We start from the raw sequence: 20376 nt of genomic DNA, 5'->3' as shown, positions 1-20376 counted from the left end.
TCTGGACTTATGGCCTTGTTTGACTTTAAGTGTTCCAATTCACCTATAACATCAGCCTCCAAAAACAATGGAGCTTCACCCTTCACTACTGGGACTGCCATGCCCATACAACTTACGATTCTGAAAGCTGACTACTGAAAATACTGAACAAAAGTAACTATTCAAATGGTCAGCAGCAGCCTTATCCTATAGTTATCAACATAGTTATTTTCCTTATTTCTAATTTTTGTAATAAAAGTTTTTCTTTTTTTACTTATATACCTGATGATGTTTTTATCTCCTTTCTTAATATATATGGCCATTTCTTCTTCCTTTGATGACTTAGAAGCCTGAACAACATGTTTGGCCATGTTCTGTTTAATTTTATACAGCTCTGTATCAGCTATACTCCTAGAGTCTTTATACCTCTTACATGCAATCTTCTTTTACTATATTACTTACTTCTCTAGTAAGCCATAATGGTTTCTTCTTTGTATTTTTGCTACTCTGTCTGACATGTGGTTTTGTTGCCTTCAAGATGGCTACTTTTAATAGTGTCCACTGGACGCTCACTTTTGCTGTGTTATCCCAACCTTTTAATTCCTTTTTTAAACACTCCCCGATTTCCTTAAAGTTAGACTTATTAAAGACTAGTTTGTGGTACAAGTAAATAAATAAATTATAGTGAGCACTCAATATCTGTTGTCATATATCAGGTCTAATATATTAACTAATTTATTAGGTCATAAAATTATGCATACAATAAAATGGGATAGAAATAGGCAGTATATAAGATATATAGTATAAAATATATGGTAGCTTGCTCTATTATAAATAAACAATATATAAAAGGGGGAATCACAGTTTTGTTATACTAATAAAAGCAATTATATCATTAAAAATTGATAATATGTCCTTATGAACGCTGTAACTTTGTTCTTATGTGCGCTGCAACTTTGTTTCTTATGAGCGCTACAGCTTTATTCCTAACGTTAAAGTCTCAATTGTATCTTGCGATAAGTGAGGAGGGTATTTCACTGGTTTGTGCGGTATATCCGTGAGTATATATATCCAGAGGTACTCACTGTTTGAAGTCCGGCTTGTGTATAACTGTCCGTGGTGGCGTCCCACCGTAGATCAGTACACTCACCCTGTGTGGCGCTGTGGGATATCTCCCAATGCTCGAAGTCCGCAATGTCGTTACGGTGATTCCGGTGCCTGCTCCCAAGTAGCCGCTGTGCGTCCCACGTGTAGCTGGCGTCCTGCGCTTTTTGCCGGCACTGCACGTGATCAGGGCGCCGGGGAAGTCTTTACCTGTGATTGGTTCAAGACTCCTATGGTGAGTCAGGGATAATTTCGATCACCGTCTATGCGGTCGTATCCGTAACTGCGAGTGCTGATCAGCTCCAATGTGTTAAGGTGTCTTGTCCACTATAAGGGTCCCAACCGCTATACGCGTTTCAAGGTCTCTGACCTCTTCCTCAGTAGCTCTGAGCTCAGTAGGTAAAGACTTCCCCGGCGCCCTGATCACGTGCAGTGCCGGCAAAAAGCGCAGGACGCCAGCTACACGTGGGACGCACAGCGGCTACTTGGGAGCAGGCATCGGAATCACCGTAACGACATTGCGGACTTCGAGCATTGGGAGATATCCCACAGCGCCGCACAGGGTGAGTGTACTGACCTACGGTGGGACGCCACCACGGACAGTTATACACAAGCCGGACTTCAAACAGTGAGTACCTCTGGATATATATACTCACGGATATACCGCACAAACCAGTGAAATACCCTCCTCACTTATCGCAAGATACAATTGAGACTTTAACGTTAGGAATAAAGCTGTAGCGCTCATAAGAAACAAAGTTGCAGCGCACATAAGAACAAAGTTACAGCGTTCATAAGGACATATTATCAATTTTTATTGATATAATTGCTTTTATTAGTATAACAAAACTGTGATTCCCCCTTTTATATATTGTTTATTTATAATAGAGCAAGCTACCATATATTTTATACTATATATCTTATATACTGCCTATTTCTATCCCATTTTATTGTATGCATAATTTTATGACCTAATAAATTAGTTAATATATTAGACCTGATATATGACAACAGATATTGAGTGCTCACTATAATTTATTTATTTCCTTATTGTCAATTCCTTATGTGGTTAGGGTGAACCACATCATAGTTAGAGCACCTACCCTGGTAATCAGAAGGGTGAGCCACTATAAACCTAAATTGTGGTACAAGTAGTTAGCAGTTAGTAGTAGTAGTTAGCAGTTAGAAATAATACTTTGAAATTAGTTGTAAGTTAGTAGTAGTTAGAAGTTAGTAGTAGTTAATAGCTAGTAGTCAGTAGGTAGTTTGTAGATAATGTATAGCTAGCATTTAGTTATTATTTTGTAGTTATTAGCTACTAGCTAGTAGTTTGTAGTAGAAGTAGTAGTAAGTAGCACCTTATTAGTTAGTATTTGTAGGTTTGAAGCTAGTAGTTAGTACTTCGCTAATAGTAGTTATTTAGTAAGTAGTTTGTAGTTATTACTTAGTCTGTATTTAGTAGTTAGTTGGCTGTTAGTAGTTAGTGGTTGGAGTAGTTAGAATGTATAGTTAGCAGTGGGTTACATAATTATATAGGTTGAAAAAGGACACAAGCCCATCAAGTTCAACCTTTTCCAGACCAATTGTACAACATTGTTAGCTTAATTATAATCCTCAATGTAGTTTACTATTAGATAACCATCTAACCCTTTTTTAAATGTGCACATAGTATCTACTACCTCTTGGGATAGGGCATTACACAGTTTAACTACTCTAACTGTAAATAAACCTTTCCTGTATTGATGTCTTAATGGCCTTTCTTCTACATGCAAAGAATTAGCCCTGTTCCTTTGTAAAGTCTTTGAAATTAATAAATCATGTCCCAATTGTATGCACTGGCCACGTATGTATAATTTTACATGTAAATTAGATCACCTCTAAGGCTTTTTTCCCCCAAGTTAAGCAAGCTATATTTTTAAGCCTTTCACTATAAAAGAGACCTTCCATCCCATTTAATAATCTGGTTGCCCACCTCTGAACCCTTTCTAGCTTTTCTATGTCTTTTATAGTATATGGAACCCAAAACGGATATTTAAGATATGGCTGAGAGATTTATAAATGGGCAATATTACATTGGGATCAGAGGTTTCTCTCTCTCTTATACATCCTAAAATCTATTTGCTTTTGCAGCTGCTGCCTGACTGAGTACTGCTGCTGAGCTTACTTGTAACCAGAACACCCAAGTCCTTTTATTGTTCTGTTTCTAGTTTTATCCCATATGTGTAGGCAGCCATACGATTACTGTGGCCCAGGTGCATTACGTTACGTTTATCAACATCTAATTTCTTACACCATGTTCTCACCTATGCCACCAGCTTATCTAGGGGTTTCGGTTATTATTTCACTTTTAAGTATTCTACACAGTTTTGGGTCATCCACAAAAACGGACACCACTCTCAATACTGTCCACTCGATGATTAATAAAGACATTATAGAGAATTGGGTCTAACATACAGTCAGGTCCATAAATATTGGGACATCGACACAATTCAATTTTTGGCTCTATACACAACCACAATTGATTTGAAATGAAACAAACAAGATGTGCTTTAACTGCAGACTGTCAGCTTAAATTTGAAGGTATTTACCTCCAAATCAGGTGAACGGTGTAGGAATTACAACAGTTTGCATATGTGCCTCCCACTTGTTAAGGGACAGAATAATCATAAATCAAACTTTCACTTTTTAATACTTGGTTGCAAACCCTTTGCAGTCAATTACAGCCTGAAGTCTGGAACGCATAGACATCACCAGACGCTGGGTTTCATCCCTGGTGATGCTCTGCCAGGCCTCTACTGCAACTGTCTTCAGTTCCTGCTTGTTCTTGGGGCATTTTTCCTTCAGTTTTGTCTTCAGCAAGTGAAATGCATGCTCAAATCGGATTCAGTTCAGTTGATTGAATTGGCTATTGCATATGTGCCTCCTTGCATGTGGTGTATAGAACCAGAAATGTTAGAATTGTATCGGTGTCCCAATATTTATGGACCTGACTGTATAAGAGACTGACACCATAAATCTCTGTGGGCCTTAGCATAGCTGGAACACTGCAAGAGTCACAATGAAGCTCCTCCACAGCTAAGGTTGATTACTAGAGCTGAGCAAAGTTTTCAAAAATTCGATTTGGACGCTTCATAAATTTTAAAATAAAAAAATAATATCAGGTTAAATCAGCTATATCCCAGCCTACAGAGTGTATCTCGGTGTATAATCACTGCGCATTGCAGCAACATGCATAACTAGTCCTTTCTGGTAGTAAAACAGTTACTGTGTGTCAGCATGACAGGCAGGTCTCATACATTATATAGACGGGCACATTGCCATGAAGGCTACCAACAGTTCTAGCCAACCCCTAGCTTAACAAAAAGAAAGGCATACAGCAGTCTGCCCCCCTGCAAGACCTGTATCCCAATGAATCTTTAGTGGAACAAAAGAAGGACATGGAGGGAGTGCCAATAAAGTAGTAGAGAAAAAAAAAAGGATCCTTTTAAGCCATGTTGTAGCAGTGCAAACACATGCTTTTGAATCACTTGTGTTAGCTGTAAAATGACTGTGCGTCACTATTAGGCTCAGCTAACACCACTTATTTAACGTTCTTTTTATAATGTGGCAGTCACTATGCAGGCAAATTAGCATGTATCTGGCCATTTGCGCAAGGGAATCGGAGGGACTCCCTGCCTCCATCTCCAGTGCATACTGCCACAGTCAGTCGTGTGCATGAGGCCTAACAGGTCAATGTTAGCGTCAGGTATAATGCATGTAACTGTAGCTGCCCAAGATTCTAATATAATGGGAAAGAGCTGTCTCACTTCACTGTTTGTGGGGTATCCACATTGATTGATCGATAACCTGTTCTGTCAGCCACCGTTTCTACTATAGTGGGAAAAGAGCTGTCTCATTTTACACCATCTGCTGTTTCCACATAGATTGATAGATAATATATTTGGTTAGCCACTGTAACATTTTGTGGTGTGTTCCTGCAGCACTAAACTCCAGCTCTGATGACACACTACTGGCAGAGCAGGAAAGCTTGTCCAGGGCAACCTTGGCCACTTGCAGCCGGAATTCAAGTTTGGATCTGGGGTGACATGGTGCAGTCTGAGAATGCCACCACCTGCTCATTGCCCTGCTGCTGGCTGGTTTCTTCAGTAGACAGGTAAAGAAACATGCTCAGAGACTTGAGACTCAAGTTCTTGCTGATGGAGCTGGTGCTGCTCCTGTCCTCATTCCTCCTCCAGCAGTCATGGCAGTGGATTGTGAGTGCAGAGGGTACCTCCAGTCAGACCTTTGTGAGGATAGGTGATGGCGCACATAGGCAGCAACCAACCGACTACATATGATGTCTCGATAGAAGTTAAGTTTATCATCCCTTTCAAATGAGACAGGTAGCGAGGGTCTAACATCGTGAAGAGCCAGTAGTCACCCCTCTGCCGAATGGTGATAATGTGGCAGTCACTATGCAGGCAAATTAGCATGCATCTGGCCATTTGCGCAAAGGAATCGGAGGGACTCCCTGCCTCCATCTCCAGTGCATACTGCCACGGTCAGTTGGGGTCATCTGCCTGGTCTTCCTCATCGCCCTACAGCTCCTCATGTTCCTCTGCTTTCGCTTGGGCAGATAAACCACCTATTTCTGTATACAATTCCTGGGTGTTAATGTCCTCCTCTGCCAGTGAGAAACATAGAATGTGTCGGCAGATAAGAACCATTTGGCCCATCTAGTCTGCCCAATATACTGAATACTATTAATAGCCCCTGGCCCTATCTTATATGAAGGATGGCCTTATGCCTATCCCATGCATGCCTAAACTCCTTCATTGTATTTGCAGCTACCACTTCTGCAGGAAGGCTATTCCATGCATCCACTTCTCTCAGTAAAGTAATACTTCCTGATATTGCTTTTAAACCTTTGCCCCTCTAATTTAAAACCATGTCCTCTTGTAGCAGTTTTTCTTCTTTTAAATATTCTCTCCTCTTTTACCTTGTTGCTTCACTTTATGTATTTAAAAGTTTCTATCATATCCCCTCTGTCTCATCTTTCTTCCAAGCTATACATGTTAAGGTCCTTTAACCTTTCCTGGTAAGTTTTATCCTGCAATCCATGTACTAGTTTAGTAGCTCTTCTCTGAACTCTCTCCAAAGTATCAATATCCTTCTGGAGATACTGAGCACAATACTCCAAATGAGGTCTCACTAGTGCTCTGTAGAGGCATGACCTCCCTCTTTCTACTGGTAATGCCTCTCCCATTACACCCAAGCATTCTGCTAGCATTTCCTGCTGCTCTATGACATTGTCTGCCTACCTTTAATTCTTCTGAAATAATGACCCATAAATCCCTTTCCTCAGATACTGAGGTTAGGACTGTATCACTGATTGTATATTCTGCTCTTGGGTTTTTACGCCCCAGGTGCATTATCTTGCACTTAACATTAAATTTTAGTTGCCAGATTTTTGACCATTCCTCTAGTTTCCTAAATCCTTTTCCATTTGGTGTATCCCTCCAGGAACATCAACCTTGTTACAAATCTTTGTGTCACCAGCAAAAAGACACACCTTACGATCGAGGCCTTCTGCAATTTCGCTGATAAAGATATTAAACAATATGGGTCCCAGAACAGATCCCTGAGGTACCCCACTGGTAACAAGACCATGGTCTGAATATACTTCATTGACTACAACCCTTTGTTGTCTGTCCCTCAGCCACTGCCTAATTGTCACGGTCAAATTGATGTTTGACCGTGACGCTGTTGCGTGCAGACTGGTTGCCGGGGGCAATGTATAGTTTTCTGTTTGCACGTACACTTTCCTTTATTTGGTGCTTTCCCCGTTTTGGTTGTCACTGGGTTAATTTAGGTGTGTCTGCTTGGTGTGGTGGGTGTGACCTCAGGCCTCTTTATATCTTAGTGTGTTGGAGCCTGTGGTCATTCTTATTTTGTTGTCTGCCTGTGTAGGAGCTCTGCTCCCTGGCGGTATGTCTTTGTGTCTGTGTGAGTCACCCTTATTTATTATATTGTTTCCTTGCCCTGGCTGTGTGTCCCCTCCGGTGTCTCTCTGTTTTCCTCCCCCACCTGGTGTATGTTGTATTGGTGTGGTTGGTGTATGGAGGTTTTCTGGTGGTGTCTTGGCTCCGAAAAGGGCGTGCTTTCCCGGAGGGGTTTAAGCGAAGACAAGACTGTGGGTTTCCCAGCCTGGAGCAGCATTCCATCTTGGCTACGGCAGGTAAGTGAGGATTGCATAGTTATGTTGCTGTGTAACTTACCTGCCATACTGTTTATCCCATGGTCTTGCTTCCTGTCTGCCACTGGGCCTCTGGAGACACCTTTTCATCCGTGGTGTAGGATGAATGGGTCGTCTCTGCCCTGTCATTAGGCCTAGGGCATTACAGGGATAATAGGGTCCTAGGTTCGTGAGCATGAGCCCCCTTACCATCTGAGGCGGCTCATGCGCTAGGAGTCCAGGGAGAGCTCAGGGTTGCTTTAGGTGGTGACCAGCTCCCTGTGCCCTGCTATCTGGAGTTGCAGCCACTGCCACTGCACGGTGGGGGGGGGTTTCCCTGCTCCCCGCCGTGACATTATAATAAATAATGGCTCCGCAGTCACATGCCTTCGGAAGAGGGTGCAGCATGTATGGCCTGCCGTTTGGGCATACATGTGCGTTCTCCGGAGGGAGAGCGTTATGGGGTTCACCGTTAATGGTGCGGTTGGTGGCTTATTCCCCACCACCTTGCTAACTGTGTCCGTGTTGGTGATCCCTCGTCCCTCTCTTTGTTCCTATCTCTGGTCATCTAATGGCAGCATTCCTTTGGTGTTCCGGCTGTGTGCTGGTTGGGGAGTGGCTGCTGGCAGCGACCTGGAGTGGGAGCGTTTTTTGAGTTGGACGCGGTGTCCAGTATGTCCTTCGGACTGCTTTGCTGGCTGGCGGCCAGGGACATAGGTGATGGTCCTGGCTTGCTGGCGGCAGTCTTGGAGGGACATGCTGACACTGACCTTTTATTCCCCACCCCCCCCTTCCATTGTTTGTTGTGCCCCACCAACTTCCCCTTTTCGGTTGGGGGGGCTTTGAGGGGTGGGAGTGTCAGTCAAATTGATGTTTGACCGTGACGCTGTTGCGTGCAGACTGGTTGCCGGGGGCAACGTGCAGTTTTCTGTTTGCACATACACTTTCCTTTATTTGGTGCTTTCCCCGTTTTGGTTGTGACGGGGTTAATTTAGGTGTGTCTGCTTGGTGTGACCTCAGGCCTCTTTATATCTTAGTGTGTTGGAGCCTGTGGTCATTCTTATTTTGTTGTCTGCCTGTGTAGGAGCTCTGCTCCCTGGCGGTATGTCTGTGTGAGTCACCCTTATTTATTATATTGTTTCCTTGCCCTGGCTGTGTGTCCTCTCCGGTGTCTCTCTGTTTTCCTCCCCCACCTGGTGTATGTTGTATTGGTGTGGTTGGTGTATGGAGGTTTTCTGGTGGTGTCTTGGCTCCGAAAGGGGCGTGCTTTCCCGGAGGGGTTTAAGCGATGAGCATTAGCCCCCTTACCATTGTGAGGTGGCTCATGCGCTAGGAGTCCAGGGAGAGCTCAGGGTTACTTTAGGTGGTCACCAGCTCCCTGTGCCCTGCTATCTGGCGTTGCAGCCACTGCCATTGCACGGTGGGGGGGTTTCCCCGCCGTGACACTAATCCATTCAACAATATGGGAGTCCAAGCACAAAGACTGCAATTTATTGATAAGCCTTTGATGTGGGACGATATCAAAAACCTTACTAAAGTCTAGATAAGCAATGTCTACTGCACCTCCGCCATCTATTATTTTAGTCACCCAATGAAAAAATAAAAAAATAAAATCAATAGGATTAGTTTGACATGATCTCCCTGAAGTAAACCCATGCAGTTTTTCATCTTTCAATCAATGGGATGTCACAGTCGTTACCTTTGGCTGTGACCTTCTGTCTATGCTCTCGCTGAAGTTCCATTCCTGTGTCATTTGTGGTTCTTTATGGGTTAACTCCCCTGTGTGCCTATTAGGAGTTAATCCTCTGTCTGTTCCATGGGTGTGGTCTCTCTGCTGCACCCATGGAACCTGTATATAAGGCTGAGGTTTCCTCAGTTCTGTGTCAGCTCTCCTGGTGTGTGTTGTCTTGTCCTGCTCTGCTCCTGGTTTGTACTCTTTCTCCCATGCTGCTGACCCATGGGATCCGTGTCTGTCTGCCTGTGCTCTGTGGGTTTCCCTACTTGTTCATTTGCGTCCTCTTTCCCGTCCATTTTGATGTCTTCCTTCCTGTCTTTCTGTTATCTGTTCTGTCAGTTATGTTTTTGTTACTTTGTGTTTATTCTGATGTCTGTGTTCAGCAAGCCTTTGCAGCAGAGTGGCATGACAAGGCCATGCAGTTTACTACTGGTGGAGCAAGTCCTTCTCTGCTCATTGCCACTCCTGCTCCCTTGCGTGAACTCCTGCTTGTATTATTAGTTGCCCTGTTTTGTATTTGCCTGTATGTTATGTATGCCTATGTGCTGTCGGTACCTTCTGGTACCTGTTGTCCATTCGTCCCTGCTGTCACTGTCTAGTTCACGCTCCAGAGTGGACCCTGGCAACTTCCTGCGGCAAAGTCTAACCCTACCATCTAGGGCTCTAGTGAAAACCAGGAGTTGCTTAGTTACGCCCCTCTGGAGTATTACTAGACAGTGGCGCAGTGGGGGGTTTTCTCCCACTGTGCTGACGGTACATAGAGCTCTTGTTTTGTCTGTGCTGCCTTCCCTGTTTTGTTTGTGCAATAAACTCTTATGTGTCTGTACCCGATTTCCGTTTGTTTATTGCATGACGACGCGGTGGTCTCTCCAGGGACCTCCAACTCGTGACATGGGATTTTAGATATTCCACAATCCTATCCTTAAGTATGGTTTCCATTAATTTCCCCACAATTGATGTCAGGCTTACTGGCCTGTAGTTGCCCGATTCCTCCCTACTACCCTTCTTGTGAATGGGCAGATCATTTGCCAGTTTCCAATCTTTTGGGACAACTCCTGTTACCAGTGATTGGTAAATAAATCTGTTAATGGTTTTGCTAGTACACCGCTAAGCTCTTTTAATAGGCCCCTGTGACTTATTTGTATTAATTTTAGACACTTAGAAACTCTTCCTCTGTAAAGACACATGCATCAAAAGATTCATTAGTCTTCCTCCGTAACAGGTACTTTTCCTTCATTTTCCTTTTAGTAAAAACTGAACAGAAGTATTCATTGAGGCAGTCAGCTAGTTTAGCCCCCACAGGGCTTAGGTAGCCATGAGTTGTAGGCACCACAGCTCCTGTCCAGAGAGATTTATCAGCATCTGCTCCTGGACCTGAAGGAGTGGAATGACCTCATTTATCCCATAGTCCTGGTGACTGACAAAGTGGCCTCCTCAAAGGGCCTGAGCAAACAGCAGGTGTCACTGGCCAACATCAATGTTACAGGGGAGTACTCCTGTATCTGCATCAAGAAATCATTCACAGCCTTCCCCTGCTCATACAGTCGGTCCAACAGGTGGAGGGTGGTGTTCCAACATGTGGAAAGGTCACATATGAGGTGATGTTGAGAAACACCATTCTGTCTTTGCAGCTCTTGGTGGGCATGTTTTGCACCGTAAGAGTGGCTGAAGTGCATGCACAGTTTCCTGGCCATTAGTTGGGTGGAAGACTTCAGGAAGCGGGTTACAACCATGCGCGGCGCGTGGGTCAGCCCTCCTTGATGCAGCACCGACAATGTTCTTACCGTTATCGGTGAGCATGGTTCCAATCTTCAGTTGGTGAGGAGACAGTCAGGCAATGGGCCCCTAAGCAAAGGGAGGGGGGAGTGTACTTATTTAAAATATAGCTTTTAATAAGTTATACGATAGTCAGAATAAAAAGGACTCACTAAACGAAAAACATACAAACATGGATAGGACCAATTAGTACCAGGCTGGTACAAATGAAAAATTCTGCTCCGTCTGTGAGGACGCGAGCAGTCTTACCAGACCCTTTGTAGTAGGTGGGTACGGTTCCTTGGTAACCGGAGGCAGGAAAACCTGGGAGTATGCCGGGCGGAGGACGGATGCTTCAGCTGTGCAGTCAGATAGATCAGACAATAGGAGGAGTCCTATATATCCCTATCAAGGTGAGAGGGGCTATTATGCTGCTACCTGTCTATACAGAGCACTCGCCTTGAAAAAGGCGACCCCGTCCGGTAGCCTGTCCCTATGGTGGACCTGTACCCTGGAACTACAGAAGGATTTTTTTCCAGTGATGAATGGATGGTGATACTTCCAGTGGTCACCCGACGTGGCACGTTTCTGTCCGTGACTTCTTCAGGGGGAACGACTGCAGGAGGTAACAGTGTAGCCGTAGGTATATAGCCTTAGGCTAGTTTAGCACTGAGGAAAAAAGACAGGCTATAATGGCCTGTAGACTGCTGAAGCCTGGTTAGGTTGCAGTTGCTGCTTAATCCAGGGTGGAGAGCAGAGTGGCACAGGAGGGGTAGTCCTGTGCAAGACGGTCTGGGGAATCTAGTAATCCCTTTCAAACATGTGCAGCCCCTATGGTTGGGGGTGACAGTATAGACCAGCCGCGATTGTATGTCTCAGAAGTGAGTTTAAATATCCGCGCCTCAGTTCCGTCGCCCCGCCCCCCAGTGACGTCATCGACGCAGGACGCCACCCGGGAGCGCCGCCGTACGTCCAGTCACGTGACCCAGGCATCAGGGAAACCCGAGGAGAGTCACAGTGAACAGGGCAGAGGGCGGACACAGCCAGTGACGTCACACGCCGGCAACACCACTCAGGTGAGGCGGGATTGCGGCAGGGAGTGGGCGGAGACCAATCGTCACACAGCCAGTGTCTAGATGGTGTGGTGACGACGTCCGACGCAAAGTGTATGCGTCACCTAGGTTACCAAGTAAATAGTAGTATAGCCTAGATGCGGCTAGTGGCATTTAGTGCAGGATGAACAGGCACAGGCCTGGACGCAGATGATGCTAGAGATGTAACTAGCTGGGCCACATGAGATAAATATTTAGATATGGGCGCACTATTGTACTGGACAGGGGTGCCATGAGATGATATATCAGGGATCCCTATAACAGTACACAATACAGTGCGACCGCCGTATTATGTGAATGGCAGTCAAAACATAGTGGCTGCATCAATTCAGGAGGGGGATGGGCCAATCCGGCGCATCTACCCCAAAGGAATTGATTCAGGGGCAACACATGTATGTAGTCGGGCGCAGATCACACACATGTGATGATGCAGAAGAAGCGAGGGGAGGCTCTGCACTGTATGCCCATGCACCGTAGTGCGCGTCAGAGATTGCGCAGCAGTCAGTGCTTGCCCAGGTGCAGCTCACCTCCCCAAGGGGCCATGAGGGAAGAACATGATGGTATTAGTCTATATAAGCCAGGCTAAATGACAGCTATAAAGTGTCATTGTCACAGAAAGCAGGCATAGTTTAGCCTCTCGTTCATGCCGCCTGGTGCAGCTGTTTTCAAATTGAAAATCCAGCGTGCTTCACGTTGGAGTAGGCTTTTGTCCCAGTCCCCTCCTCTTGGCGGGGGTTTCACAAGGTCTATGCCCATGAACTTCAACCGGGCCTTGCCATTATGATTGGTGTGCACGTGTTTGGACAAAGGGGTGTCCCTCTTGTGTGTGACATCCCCCATGTGCTCACCAATCCGCCTCCGAAATTCCCTAATGGTTTTGCCGACGTATTCCAGACCACACTCACATAAGATGCGATATATCACACCTCTGGATTTGCAGTTGATGAAGTGTGGAATGGAATACGTCTTGCCCGTGACCGAACCTGTGAAGGTTTTGGTGGTCAGGATGTGCTTACAGGCAACGCACCTGCCGCATCTATGACTGCCCACCACAGTGGACCGCAGCCATGTGGATTGCATGATAGGTGAATAGTGGCTGCGGACCAATTTATCACGCAAATTGGTGCCACGTCTATATGTGATTTGTGGACTGTCACCTAGTATGTCCTGGAGGTCAGGGTCCATCTTGAGGATCCCCCAGTGGCATTGTAAGATTTTTCTGACCTGGTTTGAGCCTCTGTCGAACGTAGTAATTATACGAGACAGTTTAGTGGTGGGAGCATTCGGCTGTTTAGTCATTAGTAGGGTGGGTCTCTGTCGTGTAAGAGCTGCTTTGTAAGCGGACCTTAAGATGTAGTCAGGATACCCCCTTTGTAAAAATCTTGTCCTGAGGTCAGCCGCCTGGGCCACAAAGTCCTTCTTGTCTGAGCAGTTTCTGCGCAGACGAAGATACTGCCCTTTTGGTATACCCCTCCTGAGTGGGAGAGGGTGACTGCTCTCCCACCTCAGGAGGGAATTAGTCGCATTTGGTTTCCTGTGAATGGAGGTGTCTAGTTCTCCCCTGGCATTCTTGGTGATTTTGATGTCCAAGAATGGTAGACTAGTTGAATGTGTCTCATGTGTGAATCTCATCCCAATCTCATTTTGATTCAGTCGGGACACAAATGAATCAAACTGAGAGGGGCTACCGTTCCAGGTGATGAAGATATCATCAATATACCGCGCCCACAGTCCAATTCTGGGCAAATCATCCGGATTCCTTTCCCCAAACACCAGGGTCTCCTCCCACCAGCCCAGGAATAAATTAGCATACGACGGGGCACAAGGGCTCCCCATCGCGGTACCCCTGAGCTGGTGGTAGATTTTGTTATCAAAGGAAAAGAAATTCCTGTTGAGGGTGAATTCCAGGATCCGGATGATGAATTGGCTGTGGGCGCGGTATTGACAACCTCGTGATTTAAGGAAAAACTCAACCGCCGCCAATCCCAACCGGTGTGGTATTGAGGAATATAGCGCCTCTACGTCAATACTGGATAACAAGCATTCATTCTCTAGGCATAGACCCTCCAATTGTTTTAGGAGGTCCGTAGTATCCCTGAGATGAGAGGGTAACGTAGTGACAAAAGGTGCTAGGACACGATCAATATAGATCCCCAGGTTTTGATTCAAATTGTCAACCCCTGACACTATTGGCCTTCCTCTCAAGGGGGTTGTCCCCTTATGGACCTTGGGGAGACAATAGAATGTAGACCTGCGGGGGAATTGAGGTAGTAGAAACGTGTACTCTTCCACCGAGATGATCTTTGAACTTTTGGCATCATCAAGGATGGATTTGAGCTCACGCTTGTACATATCTGTAGGGTCCCTTTCTAAGATCTCATAGGTCTCTCTATCGGATAACAGGTTCCTACACATATCCCTATATTGGCCAGAGTCCATGACCACGATGTTGCCCCCTTTGTCGGCTGGTTTAATGACGATATGGGGGTCATTGGCGAGGGAGGAAATCGCGGTGGCCGTGGACTCTGTGCAATTGGAGTAGTGTGAGGAAATCTTAAGGTTTTCCAGGTCATTACTGACCATGTTTAAAAAGACGTCTATGCAGGAGACTTCGCTAGAGCTGGGTGGCATCTTAGTACTCTTACATTTAAGATCTGTGAAGGGGCCAAGGCCTGAGACTGAGTTGTCTAACGTTGATAGTGAATTCAGGAGTTGGACGTCTGTTAACATCTCCACCGGAATACCCAGCTCAAGGCATTGTCGTTTATCAACATATTTAAAATGCTTGTGCCACCTTAACTTCCGAATGAATAGGTTAAGGTCTTTGATGGCAGTAAACCTATCAAACCTAGGGGTGGGCACAAAAGAGAGTCCCAGTTCAAGAGCCATAGTCTCGTCTACAGAAAGGGAGCGTGAGGACAGATTTATGACCTCTGGTCCTGTGATTGATTTGGCGGGAGTGCCATGCGGCTGCGAAGTGGGTAGTCCAGAGTCTGGTTGGGTTGTCCTAAAAAACGATTTCCTCGTCCTCTATATGAGCCCTTGGGTCGACCTTTTTTGGAGGACCCCTTATTAGGTTGTTTGTTTGTTTTCGGGCCTGTTTCCCTATCTGAGTCGGAGTAATCTGTTTCGGTTGATGACCTTTCAGAGTTACTGGGTCTATTGTCCCTTGTCCCGTTACTCAGGGAGGAGTAGATGCGGTTTTCCTTAAAATCAGAAAGGTCACGTATATACTGGCGGTGCTTTCTTTCTTTGAGGTGGTACTGATACTTCTCAAGGGTCAGTTGTAGTTGCTTTTCCCTATTGGAGAATTCTGTCTCCTGTGAGAAGGTCCGCACCACCTCAACTTGTTCCGCAAGCTTCAGGTTAAGGGTGGTCAATGTATTTCTCTCCTCCTCCACCAAAAGTTTCATCAGTCTGAGGGAGCTGTTGGTTGCCTCCTGTTCCCACTTGGTCAGGAACCCTGGGTTACGTGATCGAGCTGATGGGAGGAGAGATATACGGAGACCTCGTGGAACTATACTGTTTTTTATGTAGTTATCCAGACTCTGGACTTCCCACCACGACGTGATTTGCTCCTTATAGACCTGTGTCAGGTCCGTAAAGGCAGTATGGAAAGATGGAAGATACTTTTTTGATGAAATAACTTCTCAGAGAATATATCTTTGGCCTCATGTAGCCAATGGTCTGCATCAAAGCCTGTTGCCAGGAACCCTGCCATACCACAGTAGGAGAGGATAAGCAAAAAATTGATCAGAGCCCTGATACAATTCAGGCTTTGAATACACTCCAAGTAAATGAGCAGGCAATGGGCCCCTAAGCAAAGGGAGGGGGGAGTGTACTTATTTAAAATATAGCTTTTAATAAGTTATACGATAGTCAGAATAAAAAGGACTCACTAAACGTAAAACATACAAACATGGATAGGACCAATTAGTACCAGGCTGGTACAAATGAAAAATTCTGCTCCGTCTGTGAGGACGCGAGCAGTCTTACCAGACCCTTTGTAGTAGGTGGGTACGGTTCCTTGGTAACCGGAGGCAGGAAAACCTGGGAGTATGCCGGGCGGAGGACGGATGCTTCAGCTGTGCAGTCAGATAGATCAGACAATAGGAGGAGTCCTATATATCCCTATCAAGGTGAGAGGGGCTATTATGCTGCTACCTGTCTATACAGAGCACTCGCCTTGAAAAAGGCGACCCCGTCCGGTAGCCTGTCCCTATGGTGGACCTGTACCCTGGAACTACAGAAGGATTTTTTTCCAGTGATGAATGGATGGTGATACTTCCAGTGGTCACCCGACGTGGCACGTTTCTGTCCGTGACTTCTTCAGGGGGAACGACTGCAGGAGGTAACAGTGTAGCCGTAGGTATATAGCCTTAGGCTAGTTTAGCACTGAGGAAAAAAGACAGGCTATAATGGCCTGTAGACTGCTGAAGCCTGGTTAGGTTGCAGTTGCTGCTTAATCCAGGGTGGAGAGCAGAGTGGCACAGGAGGGGTAGTCCTGTGCAAGACGGTCTGGGGAATCTAGTAATCCCTTTCAAACATGTGCAGCCCCTATGGTTGGGGGTGACAGTATAGACCAGCCGCGATTGTATGTCTCAGAAGTGAGTTTAAATATCCGCGCCTCAGTTCCGTCGCCCCGCCCCCCAGTGACGTCATCGACGCAGGACGCCACCCGGGAGCGCCGCCGTACGTCCAGTCACGTGACCCAGGCATCAGGGAAACCCGAGGAGAGTCACAGTGAACAGGGCAGAGGGCGGACACAGCCAGTGACGTCACACGCCGGCAACACCACTCAGGTGGGGCGGGATTGCGGCAGGGAGTGGGCGGAGACCAATCGTCACACAGCCAGTGTCTAGATGGTGTGGTGACGACGTCCGACGCAAAGTGTATGCGTCACCTAGGTTACCAAGTAAATAGTAGTATAGCCTAGATGCGGCTAGTGGCATTTAGTGCAGGATGAACAGGCACAGGCCTGGACGCAGATGATGCTAGAGATGTAACTAGCTGGGCCACATGAGATAAATATTTAGATATGGGCGCACTATTGTACTGGACAGGGGTGCCATGAGATGATATATCAGGGATCCCTATAACAGTACACAATACAGTGCGACCTAAATATCTAAATATTTATCTCATGTGGCCCAGCTAGTTACATCTCTAGCATCATCTGCGTCCAGGCCTGTGCCTGTTCATCCTGCACTAAATGCCACGAGCCGCATCTAGGCTATACTACTATTTACTTGGTAACCTAGGTGACGCATACACTTTGCGTCGGACGTCGTCACCACACCATCTAGACACTGGCTGTGTGACGATTGGTCTCCGCCCACTCCCTGCCGCAATCCCGCCTCACCTGAGTGGTGTTGCCGGCGTGTGACGTCACTGGCTGTGTCCGCCCTCTGCCCTGTTCACTGTGACTCTCCTCGGGTTTCCCTGATGCCTGGGTCACGTGACTGGACGTACGGCGGCGCTCCCGGGTGGCGTCCTGCGTCGATGACGTCACTGGGGGGCGGGGCGACGGAACTGAGGCGCGGATATTTAAACTCACTTCTGAGACATACAATCGCGGCTGGTCTATACTGTCACCCCCAACCATAGGGGCTGCACATGTTTGAAAGGGATTACTAGATTCCCCAGACCGTCTTGCACAGGACTACCCCTCCTGTGCCACTCTGCTCTCCACCCTGGATTAAGCAGCAACTGCAACCTAACCAGGCTTCAGCAGTCTACAGGCCATTATAGCCTGTCTTTTTTCCTCAGTGCTAAACTAGCCTAAGGCTATATACCTACGGCTACACTGTTACCTCCTGCAGTCGTTCCCCCTGAAGAAGTCACGGACAGAAACGTGCCACGTCGGGTGACCACTGGAAGTATCACCATCCATTCATCACTGGAAAAAAATCCTTCTGTAGTTCCAGGGTACAGGTCCACCATAGGGACAGGCTACCGGACGGGGTCGCCTTTTTCAAGGCGAGTGCTCTGTATAGACAGGTAGCAGCATAATAGCCCCTCTCACCTTGATAGGGATATATAGGACTCCTCCTATTGTCTGATCTATCTGACTGCACAGCTGAAGCATCCGTCCTCCGCCCGGCATACTCCCAGGTTTTCCTGCCTCCGGTTACCAAGGAACCGTACCCACCTACTACAAAGGGTCTGGTAAGACTGCTCGCGTCCTCACAGACGGAGCAGAATTTTTCATTTGTACCAGCCTGGTACTAATTGGTCCTATCCATGTTTGTATGTTTTTCGTTTAGTGAGTCCTTTTTATTCTGACTATCGTATAACTTATTAAAAGCTATATTTTAAATAAGTACACTCCCCCCTCCCTTTGCTTAGGGGCCCATTGCCTGCTCATTTACTTGGAGTGTATTCAAAGCCTGAATTGTATCAGGGCTCTGATCAATTTTTTGCTTATCCTCTCCTACTGTGGTATGGCAGGGTTCCTGGCAACAGGCTTTGATGCAGACCATTGGCTACATGAGGCCAAAGATATATTCTCTGAGAAGTTATTTCATCAAAAAAAGTATCTTCCATCTTTCCATACTGCCTTTACGGACCTGACACAGGTCTATAAGGAGCAAATCACGTCGTGGTGGGAAGTCCAGAGTCTGGATAACTACATAAAAAACAGTATAGTTCCACGAGGTCTCCGTATATCTCTCCTCCCATCAGCTCGATCACGTAACCCAGGGTTCCTGACCAAGTGGGAACAGGAGGCAACCAACAGCTCCCTCAGACTGATGAAACTTTTGGTGGAGGAGGAGAGAAATACATTGACCACCCTTAACCTGAAGCTTGCGGAACAAGTTGAGGTGGTGCGGACCTTCTCACAGGAGACAGAATTCTCCAATAGGGAAAAGCAACTACAACTGACCCTTGAGAAGTATCAGTACCACCTCAAAGAAAGAAAGCACCGCCAGTATATACGTGACCTTTCTGATTTTAAGGAAAACCGCATCTATTCCTCCCTGAGTAACGGGACAAGGGACAATAGACCCAGTAACTCTGAAAGGTCATCAACCGAAACAGATTACTCCGACTCAGATAGGGAAACAGGCCCGAAAACAAACAAACAACCTAATAAGGGGTCCTCCAAAAAAGGTCGACCCAAGGGCTCATATAGAGGACGAGGAAATCGTTTTTTAGGACAACCCAACCAGACTCTGGACTACCCACTTCGCAGCCGCATGGCACTCCCGCCAAATCAATCACAGGACCAGAGGTCATAAATCTGTCCTCACGCTCCCTTTCTGAAGACGAGACTATGGCTCTTGAACTGGGACTCTCTTTTGTGCCCACCCCTAGGTTTGATAGGTTTACTGCCATCAAAGACCTTAACCTATTCATTCGGAAGTTAAGGTGGCACAAGCATTTTAAATATGTTGATAAACGACAATGCCTTGAGCTGGGTATTCCGGTGGAGATGTTAACAGACGTCCAACTCCTGAATTCACTATCAACGTTAGACAACTCAGTCTCAGGCCTTGGCCCCTTCACAGATCTTAAATGTAAGAGTACTAAGATGCCACCCAGCTCTAGCGAAGTCTCCTGCATAGACGTCTTTTTAAACATGGTCAGTAATGACCTGGAAAACCTTAAGATTTCCTCACACTACTCCAATTGCACAGAGTCCACGGCCACCGCGATTTCCTCCCTCGCCAATGACCCCCATATCGTCATTAAACCAGCCGACAAAGGGGGCAACATCGTGGTCATGGACTCTGGCCAATATAGGGATATGTGTAGGAACCTGTTATCCGATAGAGAGACCTATGAGATCTTAGAAAGGGACCCTACAGATATGTACAAGCGTGAGCTCAAATCCATCCTTGATGATGCCAAAAGTTCAAAGATCATCTCGGTGGAAGAGTACACGTTTCTACTACCTCAATTCCCCCGCAGGTCTACATTCTATTGTCTCCCCAAGGTCCATAAGGGGACAACCCCCTTGAGAGGAAGGCCAATAGTGTCAGGGGTTGACAATTTGAATCAAAACCTGGGGATCTATATTGATCGTGTCCTAGCACCTTTTGTCACTACGTTACCCTCTCATCTCAGGGATACTACGGACCTCCTAAAACAATTGGAGGGTCTATGCCTAGAGAATGAATGCTTGTTATCCAGTATTGACGTAGAGGCGCTATATTCCTCAATACCACACCGGTTGGGATTGGCGGCGGTTGAGTTTTTCCTTAAATCACGAGGTTGTCAATACCGCGCCCACAGCCAATTCATCATCCGGATCCTGGAATTCACCCTCAACAGGAATTTCTTTTCCTTTGATAACAAAATCTACCACCAGCTCAGGGGTACCGCGATGGGGAGCCCTTGTGCCCCGTCGTATGCTAATTTATTCCTGGGCTGGTGGGAGGAGACCCTGGTGTTTGGGGAAAGGAATCCGGATGATTTGCCCAGAATTGGACTGTGGGCGCGGTATATTGATGATATCTTCATCACCTGGAACG

The sequence above is a fragment of the Bufo bufo genome, chromosome 3 (genome assembly GCF_905171765.1).
Source record: "Bufo bufo chromosome 3, aBufBuf1.1, whole genome shotgun sequence".
Taxonomy (NCBI): domain Eukaryota; kingdom Metazoa; phylum Chordata; class Amphibia; order Anura; family Bufonidae; genus Bufo; species Bufo bufo.
Note: the sequence above shows the minus strand (reverse complement) of the source record.